General features: G+C 39.5%; 1 pseudogene; it reads left to right on the forward strand.

The window, feature by feature from the left end:
- LOC139720462 (transcription factor AP-2-alpha-like) overlaps nucleotides 1–13,958 on the forward strand; it is a 141,688-nt pseudogene that overhangs the window by 525 nt on the left and 127,205 nt on the right.

The raw sequence follows: 13,958 nt of genomic DNA on the forward strand, positions 1-13,958 counted from the left end.
AATCTTAAAGATCATCATCATCCATCCATCTATCTATCTATCCATCAGAATCATTGTCGTCACCAACATCGCTATCGTCATCCTCATCGTCTCAGCTCAAACACCCACACTACCCCTTCAACACTTTATCCTGATATCATCTCCACTAACACACAATCATTATCCATGATTATAATTATCATGGAGTTAAACACAGTTTGGCATTTAATAGTTTTCCCGTAACAGCAACTAGTTATGAGCGGATTTTTGTCTGAGTGTACCTTGGGTACAGTGAGGAGCTGCTACATCGCCGTCCTCCTGTTCTAGATTACTTTCTGTTGTTTACTCTGTACGGTGTACAAGTTGGGTCAGAGAAATCTCGTAAAAGAGGAAGGAAGGGATACTTGTGTCCGTTTCTGAAGAGAGGAAAATGCTAGAAACATGAAAAGATGGATTCCCCCAGAAAAGCATAAATGAAAATTAATCTAGAAACAAAACATACCAAACTAAACCAAACAGAACATGAATTGCATACCGTGTTAGGCCCTTATATTCGACTTCGAATGACATATGTAGGGAGCGACAAAGTTTATTTAAACGGGCATTTGATGACGGTACAATAGTATGACACAATACTATTGACTGCATGTAATAAGACAGTGGGTTCTAATCAAAATTTTATCTGTCCTTTGCTGTAATATCCTTGTGACTTGGATATTAAAATTCGTGTCTTGTGTCAAGCTACTGAATTCCCAACAAACAACAAAGAAGACAAGCGTATCAAAAGTGTATTCCAACCACTAATGTTTGATTTGGAAGTCTTTTTGATATACTTGTCTAAGAGAATTAAATGAAATCATCAAAGAATACATTTGTTTGATTTTTTTTAACAAAAAAAAAAAACAACCTGATAATCAACTAGATCAATTCAAGAAGGAATTCATGTTCAGTTATAGTTAGTCTGATAAGAAAGAGTCAAATCTTACGAGTTTAAGAATGAAAACTTTTACTTTTTGGCGTCTATATTTCTCCAATTCAGAAATTGTCATTCCTTTAATTACATACCCAAGTAAGAAATATTCTCACATCCGCATCTGGGAATCTACACCCTACAAGCAATGCTTCTATGTAGATTCCTCATATTTCACATGTTTTATTGTCTTACAAGCTGTACGTGACAATTCATCCAGGCTTTTGTATTGTGATGTTTATGTTTTATGTATTTGTTGAAATGTGGAATATGGAACAATAAAAAACAAACAAACAAAAACAAAATTTTGATCAAAATCGGACAAGAAAATCATGGAAGCTTATGTTAATTTGTGAAGTGTCGCTTATTTCTACAGAACCGTTCATAAAAAGTTGGTATATGAATAAAGCAAATTAATGAGTGAGTTGATGATGTCATGACCACAAAATTTTCCTTTGATATGTATATTATACATGTACAACAAAAAACGAAAATTCAATGTTTCTGTAATTAAAGTGTAAATCATGATGTTTTTCCAGGTTGAATAAATTCAGAATAAAGATCAGTTAGATATATCATGATTTGACAATGGGCGTAGTTGAGCTTGAATGAAAAATTGGAAATTTCAAAATTGTATCTGCAAACTATATAGCAAGCTATGAGATGAGAGGATGATTATGATTAATTCACTATTTTCATATTCATATTGACTGTTCAAGAACTGTTCCCTGAAAAATTAGGGAAACTTAAAATGTTATGATTTCCTTATTTTTCACCCAATTTTGATCACATTTTTACTCTTGTACTTACAGGCATTTACTCTTTCTTGACAAATAACCTTTAACTGCACTGGATTTTTTCTATAACAAACTGTTGATGGTTCACGGTTTATCTTACTGTTAACGGATATCACGAGACTGTTGGAGATTTCCATTTTATTCTTCTTGCTTATCCTGAAAACTTAGTGGTAGAAGTAGTTGTAGTTAGAATTGTGTCTATCAGAAAAAAACAATACTAGTAGTTGCATTTAATAACTGGACTAATAAACACAAGAGGATATGTTGAAGTTGATTTTAGATTGGATCTGAAATAGATATCATAGAACTTTAACTTTTTAGCACTGAATCTAATTTCTTCTAGAGTTGTAATAATGAAATAGTCAACCGTTGACAAAATCAATAATCTTCATAATTCTTTTGTGATGTACAAACTAAAGGATAGAGTCGTTAAGTCATTGGTTTAGATTCTTTTCATTGTCCGATTGTACTCGTTGATGTCTCATTGTACTTTAAGTTTTATTACTTTAAATAAATAAACATGAATGTGTGTGTGTGTGTGTGTGTGTGTGCGTTTATGTCATTTTAAGGTAAATTCAGACACCTACTATAATTATAAAATACAAAATAGGGCTTGGTATGAAACTTTGGCCCTGAAGAAATAAAGGTTAAAAAAAAAGAAGACAAAAGCCGAGGGCACTAGACGCAAAATTTTCAAAAAAAAAAAAACACTTCGAAAGTTAGACCTTAGTTAGACATATATTACCCTATAAAGGAAAGATGTAAAGAGCATGCTAATATTCAAATTTTCGCGCCACTTCCAACGCCCTTGCAGCCCAGTCACTACAGCAGAGTATAGCAACACTTGCTGATGCTGGCTGTCGGTGGATGACGTTGTCATGGTAACCAATATTTGCAAGCCAATTACTTCGTAGAATCTCTAGCAAAAACGAGCTTCTCGCAGCTTCAGAAACAACACACAAACATCAATTTTTATTCCTTAGATAGAGTACCATATTGTGTCGTTGGAGTTGCTTTTCCTGATAGTTTCGATAATCCAGCTTACATCACTTGAAACTGGAAGACATTTTCGTTTATTAACACAAAATTGAATCCATAGCATGCCGTTTCTTCTACTGTCACTCTTAAAATTCTAGTTACGCTCATTTTCCATGGATTTTGTATAGTCCACAAACAAGACGAGGTAAAACAAGAAACAAGTCTAAAAGCAAAGTCTTCAGTGTTAATGTATATGGATGGAAGGTCCCGGGAACTGTTCCTGACAATGTCACGTCTTCATTATTTCATTCAACTCAACAATTAGTCGGTTAAATTAACCCCACCCCCCAAAAAAAAACCCAAAACAAAACAACAGCAAAACAAAACAAAACAAAACAAAACCAACAACAAAACCAACAAACAAGCAAACAATCAAACAAAAAATAAAAAACAAAAAACAAAAGCAAAACAGCAAAAGGAAGAAATCAAATCTACATTGAATCGAAAGGAAAACATGGGTTTGTCTAACTCACATAAACACATTCAAATACGCACACACACACACACAAGCACACAAATGTTCATAATAATTTTGTGTACACTTACGCTAACAGGCGCATGAGAATGTGACTCAAACATAACATTTTTCTAACGGTTGCATACTGTCTGTAATACTGGAGGGTGGAGGTAGGCCTGTCCTCATCTCATTGTGAAGCGATACAATCCATTCAATAGGGATCCTATTAACACACACTCTCAGACTTGTAAAAGGATTCTATTAGAACACCAGTATTGCCACAAAGTAGTCACGTATTGTGTCCCGCAGTACCCACATGACCGGGCCTTTGTTGCTCGGCAGCGTATTTTGGAAGACGGCCGAATTAGTGCCAGTTTTTCTTAACGAGTTGATTGAATGGGCACGAAGAGGCCTACATCCTTACATCATGTTTTCTTTCAATCCGCTATTCCGGTGCGGTCGTGGGATTATTGTGGGAACAGCATTACCAGCTTGTTGACCGTTAGACATGAATAACACCAATTACTGGCCCTTTCGCGTTGCATGAATACAGTTCTGGCTCGGGACTGGATATACTGTGTCTCGGAGCGGAACGGCGAAGGCTAAGGAGCCGGGATGACAAGACGCTATAAGAACCTGTCGCGTGGGTTACCGAGTGGCCACAGGAATCAGTCCACGCTATCACTCCCATACGTGTCTGCAACAAAGACGTGTTTTAATGTTTTGAGTTGTACACACTGTGTGGCCAGGGCGATAGTGTGTCAAAAAACCATTGTCAAATACCTGACAAAGCTATATCACATTGTAATACATGTATAATGGTCTCTGCGAGGTGAGAGAATGAATATTCTTGCAATGTTTTGTTGTCATGGATACAATTCTCCAAAACAATGCATGTCTACTTACATCAAAATCAGTTGAAGTGTCTGTTCCTTCGCTTTTAACGAATCCATTACGATAAGAATTCTCTATTTGAGATATTCATACTTCAGGATTATGAGATAATGATAAAACAACATCAAAATTTTGCTATTATACCATTAGCAATATCAAGCACAGCCATTTTTTTTTTCTGAATTGTTTCCTATCATTTATGGATAGCGTGCTTTGATTAGTGAGATGCATTCTACTGTTTCAGCGTTTACAGAACTAATCCGTTAGTTTCCTAGCAATGTTGAGCTTCTCTCTGAGATGAGCGTTGTGGCGTAGAGATCAAAGTTTTTGTGGCGTAATGATCAAAGCTTTGAAATCTTTCGTCCGGAGTCGAGCTATTAATTGAGTCAGATCCTGCCAGTTGCATCTTATCTGAACAAGGTGTCATACCTTTGTATGTTTATCTGGACACAACTTAGTGTATAAATGGATTCTGATAGCGTTTTTCTGTAGTTATATGGCTGTCTTAGAAAGGATGCCCAAACAGAAAAGTAATGAAGTTGTAATCAGTTTTTATAATGATAATAATTAGCGCTTAAAACAAGTGAAAATGGAAAATAAACAGGAAATGATGAATTACGTGCAAACCATATATCATACATATAGAACAAAGCGAACAACATTATATTCAAAATTAGAAAAGAAAAAAAATGTGACGAGTCTAACTGTCAATACACGTATAATGAAATAAGAGCATCATCACCATTATCCTAATTATCATTCATTTTGTTAATCATGTAATCATTGTCGTTCATTTATTTGTGTGTTTCTGTAGAGAATAGGCGAAAAACACATTCAACGTGATCAAAGCCCCGTCTGGGTGTGTGCTATTATGGCAAACAAGCAGGGCTACATGTATGATGTATGTTCTGCATGAAACGCAGAACATAGTATTTTACATGAAGACGCATAGGTGCTGATAACAAACGGAAGATAGAAATAAGTAAATCTTTACGCGGTGACAATGCACCCTTTAATGTTCCTAAGCTAACAAATTGTAAACAGGTATCATGATGAATTTTACGATATTATCATCATTTAGATGGACTTTCAAAAGCGCACATGATAAAAATATAATTTTCTATAAGAATTTATTTAAGCTGCCTGAGTCCTCTAAAAGTGTAATTTGTAGTACAGAATATGATTTAGTCATTTCACGAGGAACTGATAAACTGTATCATAACTCCCTGTGTACACCGGTTCATGAGTATCGATATTTCAAGTATTCTCAAGGGCACAGCAGGAACTTACTTTAGGGGAGTATATCCCTGTTTAATTCCTGCGATTTTATCCGCAGATGGCTATACACAACCAGAATCGCCATCGTATCACAAACATGATGGTGTCAGTTGCTCTCCGCCTTTCACATTTGGTGAAAAAGAGATGATCTTCACCTATTTAAATTCCTGCTTGATTTTGGTCTTTCTTATCGTGGGAAAGGGAGATTTGTGGATAACCTTGCTTCATCGAAATCATATTTTCAATCAATATCAGGAAAAGAAACGCTCCGATGCACGTACCCACCTTCCGGAGCCTTTGTTATCTACAGTTGCTTCTGCACGAGACCTCATTTACGATTCATATTCAATTGAACTCTCCAAAGCTTTAATATAAGGTAGGAATGTGATGATGAAATCGTTTCGATAAAAAAAGACTGGACTCAAATGACATGTCGATGCTGGAAAGAATTTTTTTATGACGAACATCATACGCACGGCACATGTCGATGCATGTTGGAACTTGAATAGGGTTGTTTAGGTCCCCTCTTGTTGAATCGTCGTAAAGGAAGCATAACCAGAATCAAACCCTGGATGTTACCAAACACGGAATTTGCTGATTGATGCCCGATAAAAGTCACAGTCTGGGGAAAGCGCCAAATTTGTCGACCTTGCTTCGAAATTTCACGCCAGATAAACTTACCGTCCGAAGGTGAGGCAGGGACCGTCAAACTGCCCGCAGATTGTCCGAGAGCACTCGGGAGAGGTTCCCCTCGCCACGGCTGATCGACAGCCAGTCCGCGATAATAGCCGTCGGACAAGGCAGTAACTACGCAACGTGTCAGCACTGAATTCAGATGTGTGGGCAGTACAACGTGAGGATGTAGACCTAGTCTGTGCTCGTATCCATACTAATTTGACACTACACAACATGTCTGTTTTCATAAAATGAAAAGTTATTTCGACGTTTATCTAAAAATCGAAATATTCATTGCTTCATCATTTTCAATATGATGACTAGCATCAAATCTGAGCACCTCCCGAACAAAACAGGACCTATACAAAACACGGAAGAACAGAGAGTAGTAACACTTGTATGATAATATATTATTCTATTTGATCATACTATGATTTAAAGGAATGAATCAAAGCAATATCTCTAATGACAAATTTATTGCAAGTATGAGTAACTATGGTGTCCTCATGGATAATTAATGTTTGATAGGACAGACAGATAGACAGACAGACAGAAAGACATACAAACAGTGATGGAGGGTGATGCAGACCGACAGAGCATTTCTCGAACTTGCAGTTTTAATTTATCAATCGGTTATTATACATCGTACCAACATCGCATTCATCATGAAGACACGCATTGTTGAAACAATTTTCCCACCTTCTAAAAGACATGATAAGGCGTCTGACAGACACAATCACAGAGGCATAACGTAGTGTGCAGGGTAGGAGGTTTTTCACAGTAAGACATCAGGAGCACACACGTATCTTCTCTTCTTCTTTTTTTTTTTTGTTACAAATTAGAAAAGCTAGGGTAAATCAAACGTTTGGAATTATTTTTCTTGTTCTTGCTCAAACATAACATTATATTACTTTGAAATGATTAATTTCAGTTGAATTCTAATCTCCCATGAACCTCTATTTTAACTCTAGATATCGCCAAGAATATCATCCACATCTAATCATACAATGTATTGTTTAATGGATAGACATTAGTTGTTTCTGTAATTACGGAATGAGGAATATTACTCCCAATGTTCGATAAACACATTGTGCGTTGATACAGAAAATAAACACAGTATTTATGATTGACATAACAAACCTAGTTTGAAAACATCTTTAATCATCTGCATACCGCATTATATTACCTGCTCATAGGTTGTGACTGAAATTTGTGCACATTTGACTCATAGGCAGAGGAAGGGTTAGAGAAATAGTAGTCACCCGTTTTAATTTATTACAACCTGTCGCATGTACATTAATGTGTGTATGTGTGTAAGTGTCTGTGTGTGCGCTCTCACGTGTTCATTCATATTAACGTTTTATTTTGATATCAATGTATAACATAATTCTTCTATTTCCAACTTGGTCTGTTATACTGTTTCTAAAAGCAAAATTCTCAGCATTATGGCTGTACCTGGAATTTCAAGCAATTGATTATGATCAAACTAGTATACAATGTGGCAAGTTTTGACAATTTACACATCGTTTATAGAAATTAATTGCAATTACCCCTCTAATATAAAATGTATACTTGAAATAAAAGGAAAAATGAAGCGGGTAATAACATACGCGATAAGTCACGTCAAATCTTGCATTTTATTTTAGAGAGATCTGATGAATTAGCTGTTTCGCTAAAGTGCGATATTTGAAAATTGTATTTCAATAGAAAGAGAAATAGAAATTATGATACCACCAAAAAAAAAAAAAACCCACACAGAATTAAGGTAGAACATGAAACAAACTCCTTGATTTTAATCTATTTAATACTTTTGTCTGGATGTGTTAGGCATGTGACATGTCTTTAAAGTCTGAATTGATAAATTAATGTCATATTTAGAACATAATTATGGTCAATGATACTTAATTCACATGTGTTCTTCCTTTCGGACAATGTCATCCTCGTTTGCTCTGTCAGAACCTCCCACGATGTGTATATGAAATATATCAAGAAGTAAATTTTCAATAATTATGTATTCATACATTTTTGTTTAACTTTTGTTTATTTAGAACTTTATCCGCCAAGAATGGAAAGTCATTCAATAGGATCGCAATGAAAAGATAACTGGTAGAGGCTATTCAAAAGCTATAGGATCTGCATAATTTTTGTTGTGTTTTGTTTACTGTCGTATTGTTGTTTATTTGAAGTCCTGATTTGCCCAGAAAATGCACACGATGGTATGTTTAAGCCTCGGAGCAAAACAGTCCGTCATTTGATTATTTCTTATACGTTTCTGTTCTTGTTATTATTTTTTCTTCTGCCGCTTTTTTTTTTCTACACTGTCTTCTTCTTCCTCTTGAAGGGGGCGAGGTAAGATGGAAAATCCATTTTCATACTTGTGCAAACAAACATGAAAGAACCGTTATTCGTCAAGAATCCGTGGCCACATTTCATACATTCCTCAACACAGTTGCAGTTTCTTGTCTTTTTTTCTTTTCGTATCCGTTGTTTTCGAACGCTTCTCTTCTAAGTTTCCACTTTCCGCTCAGAGGCTATTGACCGCGGTTTGCCATTGGTCGATGGCGGGGTATCAAGTTGTTTCCGAAGACCACCCTCCAAAACTAATATCCAAAATCTCCTCCCACCCATTGCTCTCGAGATCATAATTATTCAGCTGTCTGTCCTCTGATTTGTCAATGCAGACCGGCAAGCGCGTGTGCAGATTTGCATAAGCATGACAGGTAGACTTTGAACTGTCTCCTTGACCAATAGAAGCGCGCGTCTTATAACGGACACGAGATGTCATTCGCGCACGACACTTGCTTAATTAAAATGTGTCTAGCGGGCCATTCACGTCGCGTTTAGCTCCCGGGTGCTCGGCGAACGGAGATAGCTCGACGAGGTCGCACCAGGTCGAACAGTGGCTTGATGTCCCAATGGTTGAAAGGGCTCCCCCTATCGAGCGCTAGGTGCATCCCTAGAAACCTTGCATGCGGAGTCATCCTTCGTACATAGGTGAAATCTCGTGCGTGTCTTACTGCAGGCACGGCTTACACCGGAGCGCCGATACACGCGAGGATGTCTGAACAGAAACAATTCACCGAACATTGATGCTCGGGTGATCACAAAAGACGGCAGCGATTTGACTCTTGGTGGTAAATTTTGTGTGTAGGTGAAGGCAAGACAAAACAAACAGAGCCCGGCTGTCCGCCCTGGCCAGTTCTCGCCGCTAGGAGATCGCCCTTCCCGCTGGATACTCGCCAAGACCCTTGGACCTACTATCGCCGCGCGACACATGAAAGAGACAGGGCAGGGTGACGATCCGGATACCGCCTACGAGCAGCAAACACCTCGAGCTAAATACTGGAGACTTCTGAAAATTTCTTCTGATCAGGGTTACAGTGAAGTTTGCCTAAAAATGCACACATGCACGCCGAAGTGAAAAACCTCGTTGGATCAGTGTCTTAGTCAACAACAGTTTCTCATTTATTTCCCAGAGTGATCTTTTCACCGCTCGTCCTCATGCTTTTGACACCTAGTTAGAAACTCTTGCGTCTTTTTTTTTCTTTTTTCCCAAGCGGAATCCGATCTTGGATTTTCTTCAACTTATTTTTCACCGTGTTAGCTGTAGCCCCACCGATCACCACGCGCCTCCACGGCGAAGTATACGGCGTCGGTATGGCGCAGGTAAGGGCACTGTCATAGTATCAATCCTGGTGCATGTAGCCTAAAACGTGCGCAAAACATTTCAGCCTCATGTCATGTTTTATGATTTACAGACAAGTACACGGTAGGTTCCGACCAAAGCTCGGGGAGCTCTCCGAACGACAGGTCTCGACCGTCCTGTTTCGGAAACACCTTTTCTGATGAGTGCCATTGGCGTTCTACTTTGAAAAAGATATCGTTATTATTTCTAATTGGAAGTACTGTAATTCTAGTGTGTAGGGGAAATGATAGGATGGGGGGGGGGGTGGGAGTGACTGATAAAAATACATGACAGTATCACGGTTCGAATCCCCTCAGAAAGGGTCTTTATCATTCGGACCATGTCGTCTTGAACGATTTTCGACTTGGCGTGGATTGCTAGGCTGCGTTACTACTGGCTGCAGGCGATGTCTCTCCTTGTCTCTCCTTCTCCCTCCCTCTCTCTCTCCTCCCTCTCCCCATGCTCCTTGGTCTCCACCAAACTCCCTTCGTCCTCATCTTATGTTTTTCTTTGATTTTTTTTCCTCGACCACCACACACAGTGTTCGCTGTCCTGACCGCCCAACTATCCGCTGTCACTAAAGAGCAAAAGACGGACAAGAGGCACTGTTTGTAGATAGGAGAGTTAGAAGGGGAGAAGGAGGAGAGAGAAAGGAGGAGGAGAGGGAGGTGGAGGCCCGAGGAGAGAGGCTGTGAGAGAGGTGGAGGAATCGGCGGACCCCCATCAACCAGCTCCGTCCAATGACAGAGAATGAACTCGGCGTGAAGGCGAGAGGGAAGCGCGAGCCTCGCAGCGAAAACTCGGCATGCCGCACTGGCCTCTGCCACTCACCAGCCAGACGAGATCACTCTTTACCTGTCCGTCGACCTCAGCGCACGGGGAACCTCTCCCGTGCCCGTTTCCTAGTTTTGTTTTCTCGCCGCCGCCGCCTGCTGCCTACTGACTAAAAGCGATCAATTTGCCTCATCCTTCGCGTGTCGTGTCTCTTTATTTTGTCTTCAGTTTACCTCCTTTATTTCTGCTCTGCTCACGGATTCGTAATAATCGCCTCAATTCTAGAGAATCGTGCGGAATTTATAGTTTTTCTAGCGCCATGGCTTCGACGGCTGTGCTTACAGTCCCCACAATACAGGTTGTAATTTTGTTCTTTTTATTTGCTTTTTTTTTTCGGGGATGGGGGTTACATTGCCTGTAGCACAAGTGGACTTTACTATTTCTTTGGACATCGTATTCTTCTTGACCTCAATAGGAAACGACGTGTTAGCCTACGTCTACTGCCTCCTGCCAAGTGTCTGTAGCATTTTTGTAGCATAGCAAGCACACTACTTTGGGCAAATCGTGATCTAGCCAGCCACCGAAATGAGGAACGTTCTGCCTACATCGTCTAATCTTTGCTTAGTTTTCACAATATGGATGCCAGCGAAATTCTTCGTCACAATCACTTTGCACGACAAATGAATTCGCAATGCAGTATTTCGTCAAGATTTTGTCGTCTGTATGTTAATCTACTTCGAGCTTGGATTGTTTTTCAATTGCGCTGACGTTTCATGATTTGCTTACGCCCGTTTTATGTGATTTCTCTTCCCGCAGGAACGCTCGGATTTGATATCGCACCGGCCTGGATTCAGTACGGCTTCCGTCCGGCGGCAACAGCTCGTTCTCGCCGGCGACGCGGCTCTCGCATACCCCTACAACCACGGACTTCCGCCGCCCTACTTCCCTCCCCCGTACAACATTCCCCAGCCCCAGTCCCAGCTTGACTTTCACCACACGCACGTCAACGCCGACCCCTACTCGCACCTCAACCCGATCCATCCGCAGCCGCAACATCAGTATCAGCTCCACCCGCAACAGCGGACGCAGCACATGTTGGGGCCGCCGGGATGAATCGGACCACCTCCACCTTCAGCACCCCGGCATGCAGCTTCCGTCCGCTAGGGACTATTCAGCCGTGCGCCGGCCCGACGTACTGGTGCACGGGGGCCCCCACGCACTCGCCCCTGAGCAAACCGATCTAATGTTACACCATCCGACCGGTTTACATCCGATGGACGATGGCACGGTAAGTCACACTTGTTTTTCAGCATCCTCTTGAAATCCTTCGGCTTGAAATTCTTGGTCTTATTATTTTTACGTGCTCCATTCACAACTCAACAAAGCCTTACAACTTAATCCCTTAAAATCCATTACCCTTCGCATCCATTCGTTCTTGTAATCGATCAAAGAAAATCATTACCACCGCTGGGTGGCTGTTATCTCTCGAGTGTTAGGAATTCGTTTTCTTTTCGTTGGGAAGCGATTTACTGAATAGGCCTTCTCAAAGGAACCGCGTTTAAGTGAGCAACTCTACACACTGATTCTACCACAACATTCCCTACACTACCGAGGGCATTGGTATTTAGAATAATTCGGTTATTTCCGAGAAAAACTATATCGTAGCAATTCAAACCAAGTAGATGTCTTTATTTTCTGTTTGGGAAAGGAAAGTGTTTTTGAAGCTGACAATCACGCTTACAGTTTATGAACGGGATCACTGTGAAAAACATGTATGGTGTGAAATGAAATAGTATGGTTCCAATTTGCATTAACGGAACACGCAAGCACCCTTTTTTTCGGGAAATCAGAGAATGGAAATGGCCAAAAAAAATCATAAAAAGTAATAATTTTATAAGATTGTAAGCTGGTTGAGGTTCAGTCAGTTGTAATTTATCCAAGCTCCACGATGTTTCAGATGATACTCTTGAATATGCGCTACAAAATTCAGATGTTATTATATTACTTTGGTAAGGTGTAGCAAAACCACAATTATTACTGAATAACTAACAGAAGCTTCTCGGAATGCTCGGGCTATTTTCCCCACAAATCGTCAAGTTAAGCATCCTTATTGTTCTTTGAAAGACTTTGGACCTAATAAGTAGGCAATTGTATTCCCTCTATATTCCCTCTGTATTTTACGCAAAAAGAATACATCAAGAATCATTCTATAAACACATTTAGCACGGAAATACATTTGTCCTTTAATTTGTATCTGGCATATATCTGAGACAGAACCTCATCATAATTTAAAACGATTATGTCCTTCTACCAACCTCATCAGTGTATGCAAAATAACGACAGATAATTTCTGGTAGAATAGGGCAACATAATCCACCAACTACTCTCCTCTGGGATGAATAAGACTTACGAGCCTGAATCGTCTTGAATTCTGAACGAGTTATAAATCATCAATGTATGCATTTCCCCCTTGCGGTAAAATAGCACAGATGTATCAAATCATCTAACACCCATTACGTCCAATCGACAACCCTGTGTTCCGCAGCTAACTCTAAAAGATAACAACATTCGTCGCGTTTGAAATTATCCTAATCCTAATGTATGCCCTTATGTACTATTAAATGTAATGTGAGCAACATTTGCCGCCCCGGTTCTATAATCATCATTATTTTATGCGTGTGAGTGTGCAAGATAAAATCATTGGCAGAAACAGTTACAAACGGAAACAAATGGGGAGGATGGGCAATGTTTCATAGGGTTTTTTAATCACTCAATGTTAAGTGATGTCCCAGCTGTCTGTAAGACGTTGAAACAGAGAACAAAATAAACGACATCACCTGATCTTGTACCCACCCCGCCGCGTAGAAACAGTGAGCCGAAACGCGCAGTTGAAAGGATCTGGAAGCAAACTTCAAAACCAACGAGCTCCCTCTATCGGGGGATATCTTGCAAAATGACAATTTTTCAGGCGAATACATTTCGCTTTCTACTGTGGCGTACGGTCTTCGATGCTGATATTGTGTATAACGAGTGAACATGCCAACACAAACTGGCCCACACATCTCTTACTATACTCATGCTTCCTCTTTCAAATTTGAACGTTGTCACACTTAGTTGGATAAAGACAGCTATAAATAGCAATCTTTACTTTTGTCATGAAAAACAAGGAAATAATTTAGTCTTTGGGTGAGTTTTGAGTCCATGCGACTCTTTTCTTTTCTGGACAAGAAGTTTGCTGTAAACATATACTCATTGCATTTTAAAATTTGAATTTGCATACACAATAAACATATGGCATAAGGCCGATATATCCTACATACTGAAAGACATGTTGTGTTCACTTTACCCCAATTTTTGTCCATGTCCTTTTTTTTTCCTCTCTCTCTCTTTCGCTCTGTTTTCCTTTCCCTT

Source organism: Diadema antillarum, unplaced genomic scaffold (genome assembly GCF_040938485.1).
Source record: "Diadema antillarum isolate AM-2024a unplaced genomic scaffold, OU_Dant_1.0 scf00000128, whole genome shotgun sequence".
In the NCBI taxonomy this organism is placed as follows: Eukaryota; Metazoa; Echinodermata; class Echinoidea; order Diadematoida; family Diadematidae; genus Diadema; species Diadema antillarum.